Source organism: Carassius gibelio, chromosome A20 (genome assembly GCF_023724105.1).
Source record: "Carassius gibelio isolate Cgi1373 ecotype wild population from Czech Republic chromosome A20, carGib1.2-hapl.c, whole genome shotgun sequence".
Lineage (NCBI taxonomy): Eukaryota > Metazoa > Chordata > Actinopteri > Cypriniformes > Cyprinidae > Carassius > Carassius gibelio.
In genome coordinates, this window is record NC_068390.1 from 24,854,493 (window position 1) to 24,874,940 (window position 20,448).

The following is a 20,448-nucleotide window of genomic DNA, read 5'->3' on the forward strand; positions in this document are numbered from 1 at the left end:
AATATTGACAGAATATTGACAGAATTGATTCATCTTGGTTTCTGCTAATGTATAAATATAACATTATTCATAAAGTGTTATGGTAATGTACAAAACGTAATGTTAAAATGAATATGTAGAAGATTAATAAGTTATGTAAAATTATTGCTCATTGTTAGGTTTTGGTAACTTCAGTGTTGGTAACTTCAGTGTTACCAATATCTAACAATATATTTATTGTGTATTTTTATACACAAATGTATTTTAACAAAATTATTTCTATAAAATAAAATAAAAAGATAACATATAAATATGAATGAATAAATAAATACATATATATATTAGTATTAAATGTAATTTAAATAAATATTTTTAAAATAAATAAATATTTTTAAAATAAATAAATATTTTTTTAAATAAATAAATATTTTTTTAAATAAATAAATATTTTTTAAATAATACTTTGTATTTTTATATAATCTTTTTTATAATAAAATTATTACTCCTCAATAAAAATACTGGTTTATTAATATACCAGTAAATGGTAGGCAATCATGTTTATAAGGAAAATAAATAAACTATAAACAAACACACAAATATATTATTATTATTATTATTATTATTATTATTTTATACAAACATATTTATGAAACTGTTACTCCATAATTTTATGTTGATCAAATGATTGATAAAAATACTGGTTTATCAATATACCAAAAAAAGGTAAGTAAAAAAAAGAATAATAAAAAATTATATATATATATATATATACACACATACATACATCCTACAGTATTAGGATCTGATACTTCACTGACCATGGTGCCAAAGAATCTGAGAAAACTGTGTATAATGCAATGATGTAACCAAATATTGTAGGATGGGCCCATGGTAATATGGTTAAGAATAATCCATTACAAATAATGAGAATATTGAAGAGGAGACACGTCCCCCTCAACGTCTGCGGTCCTGCTACAACGCTTCCTCCGAATCCTCCTGTGAACAAGAAAAACCTCAAGGAGAACATCTCAGGCAGCTGTGAATGGTTAACCTCTCTCTCTCCTCTGTGATGGTGTACTGACGAAAGATTTGAAGCGTATTGATTTCCGACAGTTTATCTGAAGCGAGGCTTCAGTGTAATACATTCAATCCTACTGCAGCTGGATTATTCCAGCAGAACTCAACACTTATTGAGGGAAATATCAATGAAGACATCTGCTAGATATTTGCTCTGCTCAATCACACGTCAGACAGCACAAAAGCCTCCGAATCTCATCTTCTCTCATTCACATGCAGAGTCGTTGCATACATATCTTTCAGAAATGCCAAGGCGTGTGATCTACAAAGCGACTGACCCGACTGGTGCATTGACTCAACTGTTTGAAATCGTTGTTCCCGTTTGGGCCGGTAGGCAGGCGGGGAAAATACTCATCTCTCACGCCATGAAAGGTTAAAAAAAGATCCAAGATAAGTTCATAAAAGAATTAGAAGGCCGATGAAATTAAAAGATGAGAAGAGAGGCGGCTTGAAGAATCGCCCGGAGCGAGTTCACCCCGCAGACCTACATCAAGAAGACTCAATCTTTCGGGGGAAATTGGACCTGGACTAAGCAGAGCCCTGGGAAGGCCTGAGCCTCGCTCCTTCACCGAGTGTCATGAATTGATTCAAAGACAACAGCATGTACCAGTCTCACTTCATTTAGACCTTGGATGAAAAAGGATATATGCGGATGAACGGCAACCTCAGTCTTGTTTTCCCCAGGCGGCTGATTACAGCTTGATGGAACAGCAACCGTCGAACCAACAGCGGGCCACGGCTCTACTCACATTGTGTACTAACTGGACGGGATTCAATTACCCGAGCGCCATATGGATGATGTTTGCATTTAAGAGGTGTTATGGCCACAAATGAGTGATCATGGGAGTTACTAGTTTCTGTCAATCCTTGAGCTGACAGGAAATCTAAAGATGCCTGTGCAGTCCACAAAGATAAGCAAAGATTTAAAAAAGGGAGTTGCAAATAAAATGATCAGGTAGAATATAAAAAATATTGCTTATTGTCAGCTCATCGTTAGTTAACTGTAGTTTAGATGTGTTAACTCAAGTAGACAAGTATACTCGAAAGTTTCAGCAATACTTTTATTATAGAGTAACAGTTTTATAAAAGCAATTTGGCAGATTTATATTTAAGTCTTGCCAAACAACACACTTGTATTGCTTATTTATGAAACAAACTAATTTAGGAAGAAAGTGTTAAAAAGTATTAAATAAATAAATACATAAAAACTAAAATAAAAAATAAATAAAATCAAAACATTGATTGATTATTATTATAATATAATATTTTTTACAAATAATTTATAAATATAATCATTTGTATAAATACACAATATAAATGTAATTTTAATTCATAACATTTACTGTATATAATATAAAACTAGTATAATATATTTTAGACAAAAACACTACACTAAAGTTAGTATAATATAATATAATATAATATAATATAATAATAAAACTACAAAAAAGTAACAAAAAAAATACACTGTAAATAAATAAAATATACAATTATATAACACAATACATAAAATACAATAATAATAATAATAAATAAATCAATCACAATATTGATTGTGTAAAATTATAATTGATATAATTATAATCATAATAATAATATAAAAATAAAATAAAATATAAATAGAATTACATTTATTATATAACAAAAAAAATACAATACTTATATTGTACAATACCTATAAAGTTATATCATTTCAACCCTCTACGCAAACTTTGGCAATATAATCACCATTGGCTAGTAAATTTTTCAGTTTACTTGCCAGATTGATATACTATTTTACACACACACACACACACACACACACACACACAGAGAGAGAGAGAGAGAGTAACAGATCATATTAATTATTATTAAAAGATAAGACAACTACTAATTCTACTATCATACTAACAATATACAATGCACTATGGATGGATGAGCTGCTGGACTCATGAATATTAATCACGTTCTCTTTGTTCGGTGGAACTGATTTGCTGCAATCAAAACAGGGACAGTAATAGATCAGTGCCAGCCAATGAAATTGCCATTTTTCGCATTAGCTCCGCCCACTACCGGAGAAACTGCCTTATCTTCTGCATGATCTAAAAAGCTGAATAGTTCTAAATGAACTCCATTATTCTGACAACAAAGAATATAGTTTACATGTAGCTCGTCGATTCAGCGTGGTACGACTCTTGCTCTCTCTCTCTGCATGTGTGAGAAACAGCGCTATCAGTAAAGCGACGGTGAGTCGTGTGCCTTCACACAGAGTTTACCATTTGGCAAGGTGCACTGTGCGTCCTTTGAGATGAAGTGAAAAGTGCAGATCGCCTGAAGGAGAGAGAACTCTGAAGCGCTCAGTTAGTGTTCAGCGAGTGAAAATGTGCTAATTTTGTAACAGCCTTGAACACACACACTGGCGAGTAAAATCTAAGAATTTATTAGCCAATGGCTAACAAAAGACATAATTTAGAGTAAAATTTAGTCGCATATGCGAGTGATTTACTCGCAATGTAAAGGGTTGCATTTATATAATATAATATAATATAACTAGGAGAAAGTATTTTAACAAAAAACAAACAAAACCAAAAACAAGAAAGATTACATTTCTATGGACACTGATTTATTAAAAGAGGATTACTGAATTATAGCTAAATCATAAAATAAATCTTGCAGGCACGTATAGTCACACTTAACAGTCTGTGGCGATGTAAAACATTCACACAGCAGAGAACTCACTGACACTAATGTATCTAAAGCATGATAATATAGCGCTGGGTGGTTTTACTGTCAGTCCTGTGGTGTTGGCCCTCCATAATAAACAGCTGTGTTTGATGGCATCAGACTCATAAATGTCCCTCGCCGTCATATCACTACAGACTAGCAGCAAACAGCTTTCTTACAGATCTTACAAGACTTACTGCTCACCATCATTTTGTTCAAGTCAACATGAATGTCTAAACTAACTTAACTTTTCAGCTGATGGAATTGATGCCAAATTATTAATCAATAATATAATTATTACATCCAATTAAACTCCTAAATAAGATAATAAAAAGACTGAATATTTTCTCAAATACTATACTTACTTTGAAGTGTACTTGAGGATCAAAGTACTGATGTAGGACGACCGTTCATTGTTTCTTTGGAACTTGCCATGCAAAATAAAACTTGACTCACTCAGAATGAATCATTGAATCAGTGACCTGTTACTTGCTGCAATCAGTTCAGTCTGATTGACCAATGAATCGTTCAAAAACTGGCTGAATCAACTTTGTATTATTTTAAGTGCAACTACATAAAAATAATAAAATATTAAAGAATTACATGATTTCACTGTAAAATAGAAAATCAAGTATTTGAGAAAAATAAATTATTATTATTAAACCAATTTATTAGGAATAACTGTAACCAAATAACTGAATCAGTTAAATTGATTCACAAATGAATCGTTTAGGTAGTGAGTCGGGTTAACTTATTCACTGATAAAACCTGGCTCAAAATAATGATTTGTTTTGAAGAATTAGGCATTTTTAGACTCAAAATCTCTAAATGTTTATATTATCAACCTTTTAATTTTTAGTGCTACTACTAAAAATAATAATAATAATAAATAAATAGACAAATTTGACCAATTAAATAGGAATTGCTCTGACCAAATCATAAAATAAAAAAAATCTGGCTGAAAAGAATGATTCTTTCATAAATTAGAAATTTTTAAGCTCAATTTTCCTTTTTTTTTTCATTAAAATCCTGCTTATACATAAAATGCAAGCCCTGGTCTAGCATATAAAAGGCTAACTTTAAATATCTGGTTTCAAGAGGAAATACATCTCAACAGAAGTTGAATTCATTGCATATACTGTATGTAAATGATATTTTCATGAGGTATTTTTGCAATGCTAATACATAACATAATACACTTTAAACATGATAAGCTACAAAAACTGCTCCTGGACCATACTGTCAACATTGAAAACTCAGATTTACCAATCCTCAACATAATACAACTGAATAACTGCACAAGCACACATCTGATCTGTTGCTGCATATTCAGCATTATTTGACACAGATTTCAAGAGCTCGCCTCGATACTGCTCCTCCCTCCGATTCGATCAATAATGAACCCTAACGTGTTCGGCTGGAAAAGGAAAAGCGCCGCTCTGAGCCTAAGCTCTCTCCACAATCAATAGTTATGTCCCTGAAGGGTGTAGATCTCAGACTGGAGTGTCACAGCACACGTGGCTTCACACACCGGTTTGATCTCGCTATGTTTCTGTTAGCCTGCCATGTCCTGATCTTATCCCACACTGTTCCTGATGGATATAATCACCTTTTAGTGTGATTAGCCGTGCATCTCTTAGACTCCGAGCCATCACTGCGTAATGAAGTCACTCGCTTGACGGAAAGATACGCTTCCCTCTGTAATCTGCCTGCTGCAGAGACACGAACAAACTGAGACAGATCGTTTGGAAATGTGACTCATTACTCGAAGAAAATAATCAGAGAGTCTTTCATCCAGCCAAATACATTTCCTGTGTGAAGCAGCACCTGTAAAAATGATTTGAAAAAACTCATTATCTGACACAAATTCAGTGAGTTTGGCTTCAAAATAGGGCTGTACAATTTGGGGAATTTAATTGTGATTTTTCTGATAAAAATCGTAATTGCTATTAAGGGGGGAGGGGGTTGCACAATTTGGCCAAAAAATCTAAGTCATGAATGGTGAAATGATTTCTTTTAAAATCATCATCATCATCATCATCATCATCATTATTATTATTAATAGTGTTGCTACAATAAAATAATTTGACAAAAAGTATTAAACTGTACTCACACTACAATAAAAAATATTGTGTATACACATCATATATATATATATATATATATATATATATATATATATATATATATATATATATATATATATATATATATATATATATATATATATATACACACACACACACACACAAACTTTTTTAGTTCAATTGTAAAAATAAAATGCTAATATTTACGTTTTAATTTCTTATAAAATAAATGATAAAATTTTTATTATTATTAATAAATAAAACTATTAAACTAATACAATTATTTAAGTAATAAAATAAAATAAGTATTAAATTGTATTCACAGCAAAAAGAATTTAAAATATATAATTATTATTATTATTTATACTTGTTATTTTGCAGTACAATTGTCAAATTAAAATAATAATATTTAACTTAGTTGATTCTAAATTTCTTAGATGATAAATTATTATTATTACTACTACTAAATAAAAAAAGTTTTAAACAATTTCACTGTAAAATAAAAAAATCAAGATACAATAATAATAATAATAAATAATAATTATGATTACTACTACTACATAAACATTAAATAAATGCATAAATTAAACAACTATAAAAATAAAACAACTATAAAAGTATTTAGAAGAAAAAAAACCTCTCAGCTGTATTTACAAAAGAGTCTCAGCTGAATGAAAACTGTGCCATGTTAAAGTACACCGATAAGTAAAGACTTGATTCTGCTAAACTGTAAGCCAGGAGGTCATACCATTCCTGTTTAATGTTATGAGACAATACTGGCATAAACAGACGATGCTCTCTCAATTCCATTAGGACTGACGGTGTCGCTGTAAAGCATTGATTGCTGAACTCAACTGGCATTGTCAGAGAGCAAGCAAACTACCCAGTGTGTACACACATGCATATGAATCAAGCAGCCTCCCTCGCAAAAAAATCTTTGTCAATCTCAGTTTTGATGCTGGCATCGGCTTCAAGCTGCCAGAGGAGGAGGCGAAAGACATAGTCGGCAAAATTTCGATGTACAATCTGTTCGCCGGGAGGCGGAATCATGAAGAGAAATTTGCCTCTCAAATCCTGCCTCTGAGCGCACATGTCAATGCCATCCAAGCTGATTGCTTGGCTTTCACATTTGAATAGAATGAAGTGCTAAGAAAACGGAGTGTGCTTGGCGCAGATGGTGCTCGGAGGCTGAAAGAGCCCCTGAAAAATTAAAATGGAAGATGAGAACAAGCAAAAAAAAAAAAAAAAATGCTTTTACAAAGTATTTAAGATGCGACAAGTTGTGTGGGTTACAAAAGAGCCCTGGTCACAGATGCTGAAAGATATCCAGGAAAACAAGTTAACCTTCTTTAAATGTTTGTCAACTGGCCAAATATTGCGCACCATGGTGTCCTCAACATCTCCAGCCTGCGATGAATCGAGTGAAGGTCTGCCAATGTGAACTTGGAATCACCATTAACCAGGAGAAGAAGAAAAAAAAACTTGGAATCTGTATATGAAGGCCAAAAGACACAAAAGGCAAAGAGAGAGATGAAAAACCTTAGATTCTTATAACTTAAAGGCTTTGTGGTTGGAATAAACTTTCTTTCACATTTCTTAACAGTGAAGTCACCAAATGGATTTAACTCTTATGCTGTTTAAAATATATATGTACAACTTTGGTGTTGGGAGTCAAATAGCATGCAATTTGCCAAAACTTTCCACTGTGAAAAAGTGCAAAACTACACAAAACTACAAAAAAATAATTTCATTTCCCTGTAAAATAAAAAAAAATCCAAGTTTATATGATATGATAAATATAGTTTTGATTTCACTGTTAAATAAAAAACAAGTGTTTAAAAAAAGAGAAATTTAACGATGAATCATATTTAGCAACTTTTAAGAGAGAGAGAGAAAAAGGTTCTCACACTTCTTTTCAGCACTGCACAAGTCTAGTAAATGAGATCCAAAAAACGAACAACCCAAAACTTCAACAGGTTGTTTAACTCTGAAATAAAGAATAAAGAGAAGATTTCCGTGTTTTTTTTTTTTTTTTTTTAAATGTTGATTTTTGGCCAATAACATGGAAACCAATGGAGGAATCAATATGGACTCAACACAGAAGTCATAATAAAATGTTGAAAAACACATCTGTGTGTCGAATCTTTGCATGCACATTTATGACACATAACAATTCTGCATATTTCAAAAAGAAATACAATAGTTTAATCAGAGTTTCAAACATTAGAAAATCAAACACAACAGCAGGGTTAAAAAGGTTTCGTAAACCCCACACCAGTCTACCATTGGCTCAACAGATACAGTCCCGCCCACAAACTAAAGCCATTGGTTACTTGTTGTCTAAATCCCAGCATATTTAGTTATTAAAAAAATAAAGCATTTTATAAAGACACGCTTCATTCTTAAGACTGATGCATGGGTTGTGAATGCAGATTGTTCCATCGGTTGTTGGTTTGAATACACATGAAAGCAGTGCAAGTCTCATTGTGCTGAAGAGACTGAGGGTGTTGGAATGCAGATCTGCAGGAAGTCTTCTGCATGTGATGACTTCCCCATCTGTCTGGCAACGACCACAGAGATGTGCAGCGCCTGTTGAACCCCAGCGGGCGGGTTTTACAGCCCCCCGCTTCACCTCATGCCCCATTAACGGAGGAAAGGGAAAAATGCAGGCATTCGTATTCCTGCTCCAAACATTCCTACAACAGCACTGCTGCGTGCAGAACCTCACAGATCAGCCATCACTCGCAAACCTGCGTTAAACGACTGACCAGGGCCATACATGAGCAGCAGAGAGGTGCCGCGGCACTACATAGAGCAGCTGAATCAGGATTCTTTATAGACTCACTATCATCCAAAAGTTTGGGGTCAGTAAATGTATTTAGGGGGGGGGGGGGGGGTGCATTAAATTGATTAAAAGTGACAGTAAACACATAATGTTACAAAAGGTTCTTATAAAAAAAAAACTGTTCTTTTGAACTATTCATCAAAGAATCCTTTAAATTGTATCATGGTTTCAGTAAAAATATGAAGCAGCACAACGGTTTTCAACATTGATAATAATCAGTAATGTTTCTAGAACAAAAAAAATAAATCAGTATATTAGAATAATTTCTGAAGGCTCATGTGACACTGGAAGACTGGAGTAATGATGCTGAAAATGCAGCTATATATATATATAAAGTAGATATATATGTGCTGTGTAATAGTTTGTAGTTAAATTGTTTTATTTCAATATATATATATATATATATATATATATATATAGTGTACACGTGTATTTATACACATATGTATTTTTTTATTGCAAAAACTATTCTGTACTAACTAAACTACACACACACACACACATATGTAAGTATACTTGGATATGGTATACTTGGGTATGGTTAATTTTTTTGTTCAATTATTTACACATAATGTGTTATATTCACAGCATTATGTGTTAGCCCATGTATGTTTCCTAAGCACATAAGAGTGACTGAAGAGATGAAGCAGATATGACCGCAGAACTCTGACCCACTTCAGCTTCACCAATATCAGGCATCGCCAGCAGCAATTAAGAGAAATGACAACCATCACATCCTCTTCTGCTGACAGAAATATCCAAGACTTGTCCCCAATAGGGGAACATATTGATTTTAACAACTGAAATAAAACAAAGCGCTTTTCAAAATGGGTACAGAGGGAAATAAAGTGAAAAGAAAAATCCATGAGGGTCAAGAACATATAAAGGATATAAGGACACAAAGGATTTCTACACGTGAGCACAGATTTCAGCTAAAGGCAAGCGCTGGATTCAATAGCAGTTAAGCTTTATCAACAGCATTTTGATTATCGCAGAAAACACTTCTCTCCCTTTCCTTATATATTTTTTTTAAATATCGCAATTCCAGTAACAATAACTTATTATGGGTTTTAAATCCAAATGTGAAGCTCATATTTTTCATATCAGACATAGAAAGTTAATAAGAGATTCCATCACACTATCAACACATGTAACATTATATTTTATGACCATTCATAATACAGTGTGTATTTTATGATTGTATTACTATATTTATAATTTTACTATTACTCTGTGTACTATCACTGCAAATGTTGTACTCTAAACACTATTTTTGCTTTTTCATTTTTAATCAAATGTTAACAAGTAAATACTGTGGTAGTGAGAGAAACAGAACTTAACTTTTTAATTCCTTTAATGGGTCAATAATGTTTTGCGCCTGGATTTATTGAATATTTCAAAACTCAAATAAAATAAAATGATAATTATATTGGTGTAACTGTCCTGAGATTGCTATAGAAGAGGGGAAATGTGTAACTAAAATGCTAACAAAACATTTTTCATATATTTTTATTTTTCATTTTAAAATATTCCAAACAAATATTATAGTACTACATATTGTAATATTTATATTCATATATGTATTTTAATATCATATTTATATATGCATTATATATATTTTATTTAAAAATAATATATTATGTGTTTATATATATATATATATATATATAAATAATATAAATGTTTATACATATGCGTAATTAATCATTTAAATCTATAATTAAGGAAATGTATAAAATAAAAACAAAAATACATGAAAATGACATATAATATATATATATAAAATATAAGACTATGCCAGTCATTCCTCATAAGTCACTCTGGATAAAAGTGTCAGCTAAATGAATAAAGCAGTGCAAATTCCCTTCAGCGTATTATTGCTCTCTCCAGCATAAATACATTAGATATATTCTGTTTTCCTCTGGCAACCAGCAGCATGTTGGTCCCGGGGTTGAGATTTGATAGATGATATCGTCACATATCGAAATATAAGGTGTTATTCCCAACCTCTCCCCAAAAGCACATTACACTTTTATTTGAGTATTTCCATCGAGGGAAGTGTCGTGGAGGTCAGGGCAGAAGGTCAGCCATAGTGCAAACGCCATGAGACTGCAAGCCTGACTTGAGAGCATTTATAAGCAGCACTGTGTGCTGTTAACGTGCCAGAAATGTGGATAATTCCTTTTTGATTGTTCTCGCCTGCCAGTCCATTCAAACCACTGGTATGTCTGGAACGGCATACTACCATCACCCTTGAACTATTTCTACAGCACACTTTATGTCTCCTCAATATAGCATTTGCATTTTCTGTATGCATGGAACAGCAGTGTGGCCTCCTGCATTTGCCAAAACAGAGCAAATACTACACTATATTCAACAATGCAATTAGGAACAAGCAAATCACTTCAAAACAGACTATTCAGTATATCACAAGTCACCATTTGGACCTGGACGTCTTAAGAGGTGTTGTTCTTGGTTTCCAAAGCAGCTAGACAAAGTGTAACAGAATGAAACAGAATGCAGGGGTCTTGAGACATGTATTTAAACAACTTTACTCCACCTTAAAAAATGTGCATCTGAATGTGTATAGCTGTTGCAGTAATGCTATATACATAAGGAAACTTCTTTTCCGAGAGGATTTTACCATGAAAACCATACTGTATACCTGAAGAATAAATGCTGCCAGCGCTAAAAAGATCTAATTAATTAAATTTTATAATAAAAAAATAAAAAATTGTACAAAAAGGCAAATAAATAAAATATTGCTTAATAAAATTATATTTAACTAAAATATACAAAAAGGCATTTTATTTAAATTCTTTTATTAATGATACAATATATATATATATATATATATATATATATATATATATATTTATTTTTTTTTATTAAAATTTTTGTCTTATTTTTTCTAATATTTTCTAAAACTATACATTTTCTAATAAATAAATATATTATATACAATTATTTATTTTACTAAACATATACAAAAAGAATAAATAAATGAATTAAGATGTATTTATATTTTGTACTGATTGATTGATATTTAGAAAACACACAACCCTAACCCTAATCACAATTATCATGACCCCAAAGCAATGTGATCAAAATTCAGATTTGACAGTGATAGTTAAAGTCCATCAACTCACTGCTGTATACTAGTTCACATGAAATTCGTATGTGTTACACAGTATGCAGCACACTAGAATTCCATTCTGAAAATGGTTTACAATTCTGACAGTCTGCTACCTTCTCACAACCAACACACACACACCTCCACCCAATCAGTGAGCGTTCACTCTACCAGTTCCTATTCTACATTTCCCATTCAGTCTGTTACATTGACTGATGGCCGGTGCATCTGTATTACAGACCTGAGGAGAGACAAGGCGACTGACATCAACACTGAGCCAGTAAAAACACAGAATCGGGTTAAGGGCAATCTCATAAACTCTGTGCATCAGCTGAAGGTCAACAATCATGTACAGTATCTTAATGAAATGAAGCTTGATAGTCTGAAATCGGGGGACAGTTTGGAGTGGGCGGCCTGCATGTGTCGTCTCCATAGTCCATACGCAACTCCATCACGCTGTACTCAAAGGGCAGATTTTTATAAAAGCACAGCAATTCCTCTAATGGCTTTTATGGGAAGGCAGACAGGGCTGGCCTGAAGAACTGCAGAGACCCACATCATCAGATTGAATAAGGTCAAACTTAAAAAACTTCCAACGAGAAAAAATTCAAGAAAAAATTCGAGTTCAAGAAAGGATACAGTGCCGACTGCTGTTACCCGGATGAGCCTGCGTTATTAGCTTTTCTCAGTAGTTATCTAGGGATAACATACCTCGCAATGTATGTGTTCAGTGTCAGATGATTCTTCAGAAATCATTCTAATATGCTGATTTGCAATCTAACGTGCAATAATGCATCCTTGCTGAACTTGAACAGTAATGTACAGAGCTTCAGTAAATTGTGGTACATTTTCTACTAAAAATGTTGTTAGGAAAAGTTATTGGGAAACATCCAAGTTCCAATAAAATTCCATGTAAACTATGTGTTGTGTTGCAATTCTATACATCCAATTTCCATCCATTCTTATACTATATATTACTTGCTAAATACTTCTTAAACAACTGTTTAATACATAAAAGTACAAACTGCTTAACTTTGATTAAGCAACATGTTTATTCATCTGTTATCCATCATCCTAAACACCTAAACTCAACTCAAGCTTATATGAGGTTCCAGTGGATTTACATGCACCCCATGGATGTTCTCTAGAAATGTTGTGGGGAAAATGCACTATAAACCTTAATTTTATCTATAAAGGATTAATAGGATTGTTAAAGGTTTTCTACTAAATTGGATCCAGACATGAATGCGAGTAGTCAACGTATAAGACCACTAGGTTAACCATAGGTTTTCCTACAGCAGTGATGGATAGTAGCTGAATACATGTAATCAGAATTATGTAATCAGATTCCAAAATGTAAGTACTTGTAATTAGATTACATCTTCAGATTACAGGTACTCTTTTATGGATTACTTGATTACATATTCACACAATGGCAATAAATTATTCATGATTTTTACTATTTGGGAAACCCTGCTGTAATGCATTGTAATGCATTCCATAATGTGGAATATATACTTTTTTATTTTAAATAAAACCAATATAGTACACAATAATTCTATTCAAGTCTATGTGATGAATAAATTAGGTCAAAAGTAATCTAAAAGTAGATTAATTATGTGCAATCCAGACAATCCATGTCACTAACCACAGTTTTCGTCATGTAATTTGTAATCAGTAATGGACTACAATTTGTAAGTAATCTAACCAGCGCTGTCTAATAGGATAGTAGTACTAGGTGACATACTGTAGAGTGGGCTGATGAAGATGAAGAAGTCTGTGGTTTAACATGCACTAATGCATCACACAATAAGACTTGAAACATGCATTAGGAAAGTCAACGTAGTCGAATTGGACTTCATGTTGACTAAACACCAATCCATGCGCTTCACAACTCGGTGCACCTTTAAAGGAAGCAATATCCATAGAAACTGCACAAGGTCAGATATAGATCCTCAAACATTTCTCCACCTATAGAGCACTCAGCATCTGTTCAGCACATGTAGCCGCTCTATAAATCTCCTAGGAATCCCTTTAATGGCATCACAAACCCAGCTAATGGATGTCGTGCTGCGGTGAAAAACGCTAACAAGAATGATCAAAACAAACATGAAGGCTAACCTCTCAACCTTCTGTCATACCTTAAATGTCATGGGGTTTTTCTGTGCCACACAGTATCTTCTTAACGTCCCATAAAGCACTTCATCAGCACCAAGGCACCGCACTGCATCCCAAACACGTCTGTTCTGGGATCATTTACAGTAGTAGGGCCGAGAGGAACCCAAGATAAGCAAACAGGCTGGACGCCCATCAAAACACACATTTAGTATTTAAAAGTGGATGAATTGTGATTCCAGCGAACGTGTTGGGAGTGTTACAGGAATTTCGGTCTCATTGGGACAACATTACGGTCCGATCTTTCCACTGTGTGTTTTGGAGGTGCTTTCTCGCCTCATTCCTGCGATTTTTCACACCCAAGCTCTCGGTCATGCTACAGGACAGATAATACAAGCCACACCGTCCATGATAAACAGCATTTCTTCTGTTATATATAATGAAAGAAGAAGAGCCCCAAAATTATGAAATGGTGTCATGTGTACGCTAGTCTGCGTTTTGCAATATTCCGCACAATAATTTAAGGAATTAGTGCATTTTTTAAATGAATTCATGTGAATAAATGAATTAATTTTAAATGAAAATGCATTTTGGCGGCCAACCAGCAATCATACGGATGACATTTTAATTTCTACTTTGCATATAAATAACACTAACTAAATCTCATTTGTAGGAATACCTCTGATATTAATCTTCATGCGCATAATTATACATTTTTATAGTAAAGGGCAACCGTTGCAATTTCTCTTTTTCTGCAGCTGTGGAAACCACCTATAGTAATCATCCCTTGAGCCTCAAAGCTGATGAAGATGAAAGGAACTCTATATACTCAAGTATCTATTCAAACATGACCTGAAAAACACACAAAATGTATTATTATTCAACAATACTGTTAAATGTACATTAATATTATCATTGTTGTTGTTATTCACATATAAAAAAAACTTTCCATGTTTTAAATACTAACAATGATGACAGTATTATTATTATTATTATTATTATTATTAATAATGATAATAATACATTTGTATGATTAATTATTCACAAAAATGCTTTTAACATTAAATAATAATGCTAACAACAATAATAATCATTATCATTCGTATTATTAATTTTATTACTCAATAGAATAATGCGGAACATTAAAATAAAAGTTTTATGAATATAATAAATAATGATAATAATAATAACTTTTCTACTGCAAAAGCCTAAACACCCTAAGAAATCCAAGGTTTAATGGTTTTTACTGCTTGTCTATCCACTTTGAAGTAATTAACATGCTATTATGATACCAATTGACAATATATATAAATATATAAATAAATAAATAAATATATAATAAAAGCATAAAGTTTTCTCCAATCAAACACCACCTAGAATATTAACATCTCCTTCCCAGACCACCTCCTACCAACTAGATTCACATGTGTTGCTGTGGGACTTCAAAATGAACATTTTACAACACCATTTGCGTGTAAAGTACAACAGCAAACATTGTTTAATTGAAACTGCATGCATTTTAATGATTAACTCTTAAGTGGCCAGCAAAGTTGAACACAGGACACCGAAAACCAGCTTAACTACCACACGCTGCGATAAACCAGCAATCGACTTTAATCTGAAGTCAAGTCAACAGCTGACAGTCTTGAGTGGCACAAATTCTAAATATTAGTCTGTATTCTGACAGGTTAAATATAGCGGGTGCTTGAGTGACGGGACGAAAGAGTGCAGGAGCAAGACAGATTGACTGGCAGAGTAAGAGGGCACCAGGGCCTTCAGAGATGTTTCCTGTCAATGGGCAGCCAGAAAAGACGCTCAGTCTGTCTCAATCTCAGGAGGTGCCGATGGGCTGAAGTTTGCCTCTTATTTAGGCTGTTATGACAGGTTAGATCGTTTATTTGATGCTTAGAAAGTTCTCCAGTTCTCCCACACATTCGGTATGAGACTGAAGTGCCTGATTATGTTATTATGGAAATGCAAAAATGCCAAACGGCAGTCCAACGTCAACGTTCAAATGTCATGATATGTCACAACCGGTTGAAATGCCTCACTGTGAGCCACTTCAGTTAATAAGATTACATGCTGGCTGAATTAATGAACGACTGAGAGCACACAAACAGGAAAAATCCGTTCTGAAGCAGGCAATCAGACTCGCTAAGCGTGCACTCGGTGTAAACTTTCCCCGCGGCTCGAGCTCAGGTTCTCGGAGTGAAGGCACAGATCCAGTGATACTGTGTTCCACCAAGGCCACGATCTTTCGCTTGGTCATCCATAAAACAGGAGATGAAGAGGGCGACTTAGCCGATCAATGACAGTGCAGGTGACACGGTCTCTGAAGTTGCTGAACGCTGTGACATTTCGAGAGGAAACGGGAACGTTCTCCTCGGAGCACCTCTGAGTCAAGCCATCCATCAGCGCTGTCCTTATCCTTCGGTTTGTACTCTCAATCTGATCCGTTACACACCTGCTCATAAAAACTACATGAACTCAACGTAGAAACTGCTTTCTTAAAGCAACAGTTCACCCAAAAAACATTATTTTGTCATTATATTCACATCATTACACCCAAACAATAAAGGAAAAGAAAAAGAAAAGAAAAGAAAACACTAAATAGAGGAAAATATATAATTTTTTATACAGTAAAATTTTTATTTTTTTACAATTTCATTTTTCAATTTTCTCTCTCTCTCTCTTTATATATATATATATATATATATATATATATATATATATATATATATATATATATATATAGAAAGGAAAATATATAGAATTTTTTATACAGTAAAATTTTTTTATTTTTTTTTACAATTTCATTTTTCTATATGTGTGTGTGTGTGTGTGTGTGTGTGTGTGTGTGTGCGTGTAAATATATATATATATATATACATATATATATATATATATATATATATATATATATATATATGTGTATGTATGCATGTATGTATGTATGTATGTATGTATGTGTATATATATATATATATATATATAAATTTTAGCCTTGGTTACATCAAAGAAGCTGAGTGAGCCAAATTTAGTGACTTGGTAAACACATATCACAAAATATAAAATAAAAATATAATAGTTTCATTGCATTTTAATATATATTTGTATAGAACAACATGCGCTGATGAATCTACACTATTACAGTAATCAACAACAATTTCACTTTAAAATTAAAAAGAACAAAGAATAAATGAAACCTTTATAGTGTCTCTTGATCACGGCAATAGTCATTTTTAAATTCCACGCACTGACTCACACCAACACGCTTACACCGTGTCACCATCTGCGTGTAAATGCGACATTCCCCTGTAAAGAGCTTGGCACTTGGACGCTTTCCTGGAATCCTCTGTAGTTCCCTGTCTGTTCAGATGGTGTTTATGCTAAAGCACAGTCCCTAATGGACCTCAAACAAAGTACAGGGAGCGTTCCTGAGCTATGGTCTGCACGCGGAGCTCCGTCTCACACATTAGGCTCAATGGCTTGCATGAGATGACATGTTATGACCCCTGCTGTGAGCAAGTCCCCGGGTGGTGATGCCACTACCACACACGAATAACCCCGACCGAGCCAAAGACGTCTTAATCACATGAAGAGAGGGTGGGTACACGGAGATGTCGAAACACTGCAGTTGTAGAGATGCAAATGAAGGCGATATGAGAAAAATGAATAATTATGAGTTTGCAAGTACAAACATTAGGCACGCTCTCTCAACATCTTTAAAAGTCGAGGGAGAAGCCATTTCATGATTATTATCAAAATTTTTGCACTTTCTTTCAGCAGGGAACTTAACCTTGCACATAACGAAAGCAACAAGTGGCCCATGATATCAGCCTCCCAAGGAAGGTATTGAAAGTTAGCATTAAAATTAGCTTCAAATTAGCAAACCCCTTCGAATAGGAGTTTAAACACAACGGTAGTTGAATTTACAGGAAATTGCAGGACTCTAAAGAGCTCCGATGATTTTGGTGGTGCAATTTTCTCAATGTTAGTTTTACATTTCACTTAGTGCAAACAGGGAACATTCAGTTACGCAGCTCTGGGAGCACTTTAAGGAAACGCGGGAGATCGGAGATAAATAAGTGATTTAATACTTGGAAAAAGTTATGCATGGTCAAAGTTTCAAGTCGATGCGGAGTGTATAGTAAGTTAGTTGGGATATGCGTCCGCGATGCTTTCATAGTGAGATCTGAAGAGAGCCAAACGACGAAGCACCAAAGATATGGCACTATTTCGGTTTTAAACCAGGTGACCACATGCAGACTGAAGTTATATGTAAAACATGTCAATCTCGAATGGCAACACAAAGGGAAAATACTACATATTTTTTCCAGTCAGCTCAAAGCGCAGCACAAAAATGTTTATTAGAGTTTGGCGAAGGCTGTTAGCGTGTTTATCAGTGACCTATGGCTCTGTAATCAGCAGTATATGCTAATCCTTCTGAAAGCAACACACGTCAAACAATTTTCCAAATATGAGAAGCATTATGAACCTCTTGTCTGACAAAAGACATCATTTAATAACATTGTTTTACTTCATAAAGTCAGTTGAGCGTTTGAAATAAAATCCGTCTGTTAGATGATGTCTTCTTACACAGAATTAGGCACACAACATATTATTTCAAAGTATTCGACACAGTGATAAAGGCTATGTCGATTAGTATCGCATTATAAATATACTTCATTTATAATAAAATTCCTGAAAAGACTTGAAAGAACTCAGATAAGCCATATACCCCCTTACTCGTATGTTCGTAACCCCCTTAGTCGTGTGTTTATTAGTCACGTTGAATCAATGAAAAAAATTAAATCTTGGCCTGTCCCAAATCTCTTGTGGTCTTCCTCTGAGTCCACACTTTTGTGACGTGATGCCGCTTTGACTGTCGGGTAGAACAGTCTGCCTGTGTGTATGTGTGTGTGTGTGTGTGTTTGTGTGTGTCTGTGTGTGTGTAGATCTATAAAGTTATTTATATGAATTGTCATCAGCAAATACATGAGGTAGGCCGACTTCTCAACTGTGTTACCTTTACATGCAAATATATTATACACTTTATATTCAAGAATCCAAATTATTGGTCGACTGATATTGTTTTTTTGATAGCCGATATCTTGGAAAGCAGGGGGGGCGATATAAAGCGATATCATTTTTTTTGCATTTTAATTTATATTTAAGAAATGTGAAATCATTTGACAAATACATTTGTAAAATAAACACACTTATACTTTAGATGACAAAGTATCTTTCACAAATATATAAATATTTAATAAAAATATAATAATAAAAAAAAAAAAAACACTGTAGCCAACAGGGAACTTTTCTGAATTTCAAAATTCTGGTAAGTTTGTGTGCATTGGGAATCATGTTTTTCAAATAAAGCCAGGGTTATAGTCATTTTACACACAGCACACAGTGCAAATGAAATGAATATGACAGCATCATTTGAAATCACGAGTTTAAAGTTTAAAGCATTCAATTAACACAGACTGGTCTTCACAGAGAACACGCGATCATGCTGGATAAAAATGCACACTTCACAAGATCTCGCAGCTAGATTCGACTAAATTTGCAAGATTTGTGATATTAAAAGTTCATTAGTTATTCAAAAATTTGTTTAAATTATATAAATATATATTTGCTTAATGCTGACGGCAAATGAGAAAATATTATGTTTGCCTTACTATTACTAATAAAATAAAAGCAATTGTTATACTACTTTTTGTATACATTAATTCCTTTGTTAAACCATTCTATCTGATTCTTTAACAGACTTCTATCTGTATTAGACAGAAGTGTTAACAACGACAGTAAACAAGAGGGCCGTTATCGGCCGTTATCAGCACTGTCAAAATAAAAGTCTGGTGCGCCGTCAAAATAACTGTCCCGCCTCGAAAACATCGGCCAAGCAGAAAAAATTATCAGCCGATGTGGATATTTGAAAAATGTCGATATATCGGTCGACCACTCATCCAAATTCACTATAAATTTGTAGGATTGAAAGGATTATAATCATCAGGACATTATATAATTAGATAGAAAGGTGGAGGTCAAATCAGTTTTCGCAGTTTTGTTGTTATCTCAGACCTTTGCTAAATGAAATACACACAGTTTATTTGAATATGCAGCAGATTTCTTTCTTCCTTTGGACACAAAAATATCAAATTTAGTGTTGTTTTCTTTGTGTTGTTCTCATGCAGTGGAAGTAAATGGTGAACAGAGGCTCCAAAGCTACTGAAAACAATAAGTTTCAGTCAAATTTCATTATGTTCCTCTCACAGAGTTATCATATAGTTTTTGAAGACTTGGAATAGAGTGTATGAGACTTCATTTTTTGTTCCACGGAAGCACATTAGTGATGAAACTTTTTCAAATACACACTGAATACAAAATACACAATGATAAGGATGTGACAGAATCTACAATCCTGAGAAAAGGTTGCCACAGATTCCCGCTGATCAAATTCTAATTAGAGATTAAGACAAAATCTTGACTGCCGGTGGGCTGGT

The 20,448-nt window shown here is 33.5% G+C and overlaps 1 protein-coding gene across 3 annotated transcripts in view; it reads right to left on the reverse strand.

Moving 5' to 3' along the window:
* LOC127938499 (kelch-like protein 29) overlaps window positions 1-20,448 on the reverse strand; it is a 215,684-nt gene that overhangs the window by 177,810 nt on the left and 17,426 nt on the right. The window lies entirely within an intron of this gene.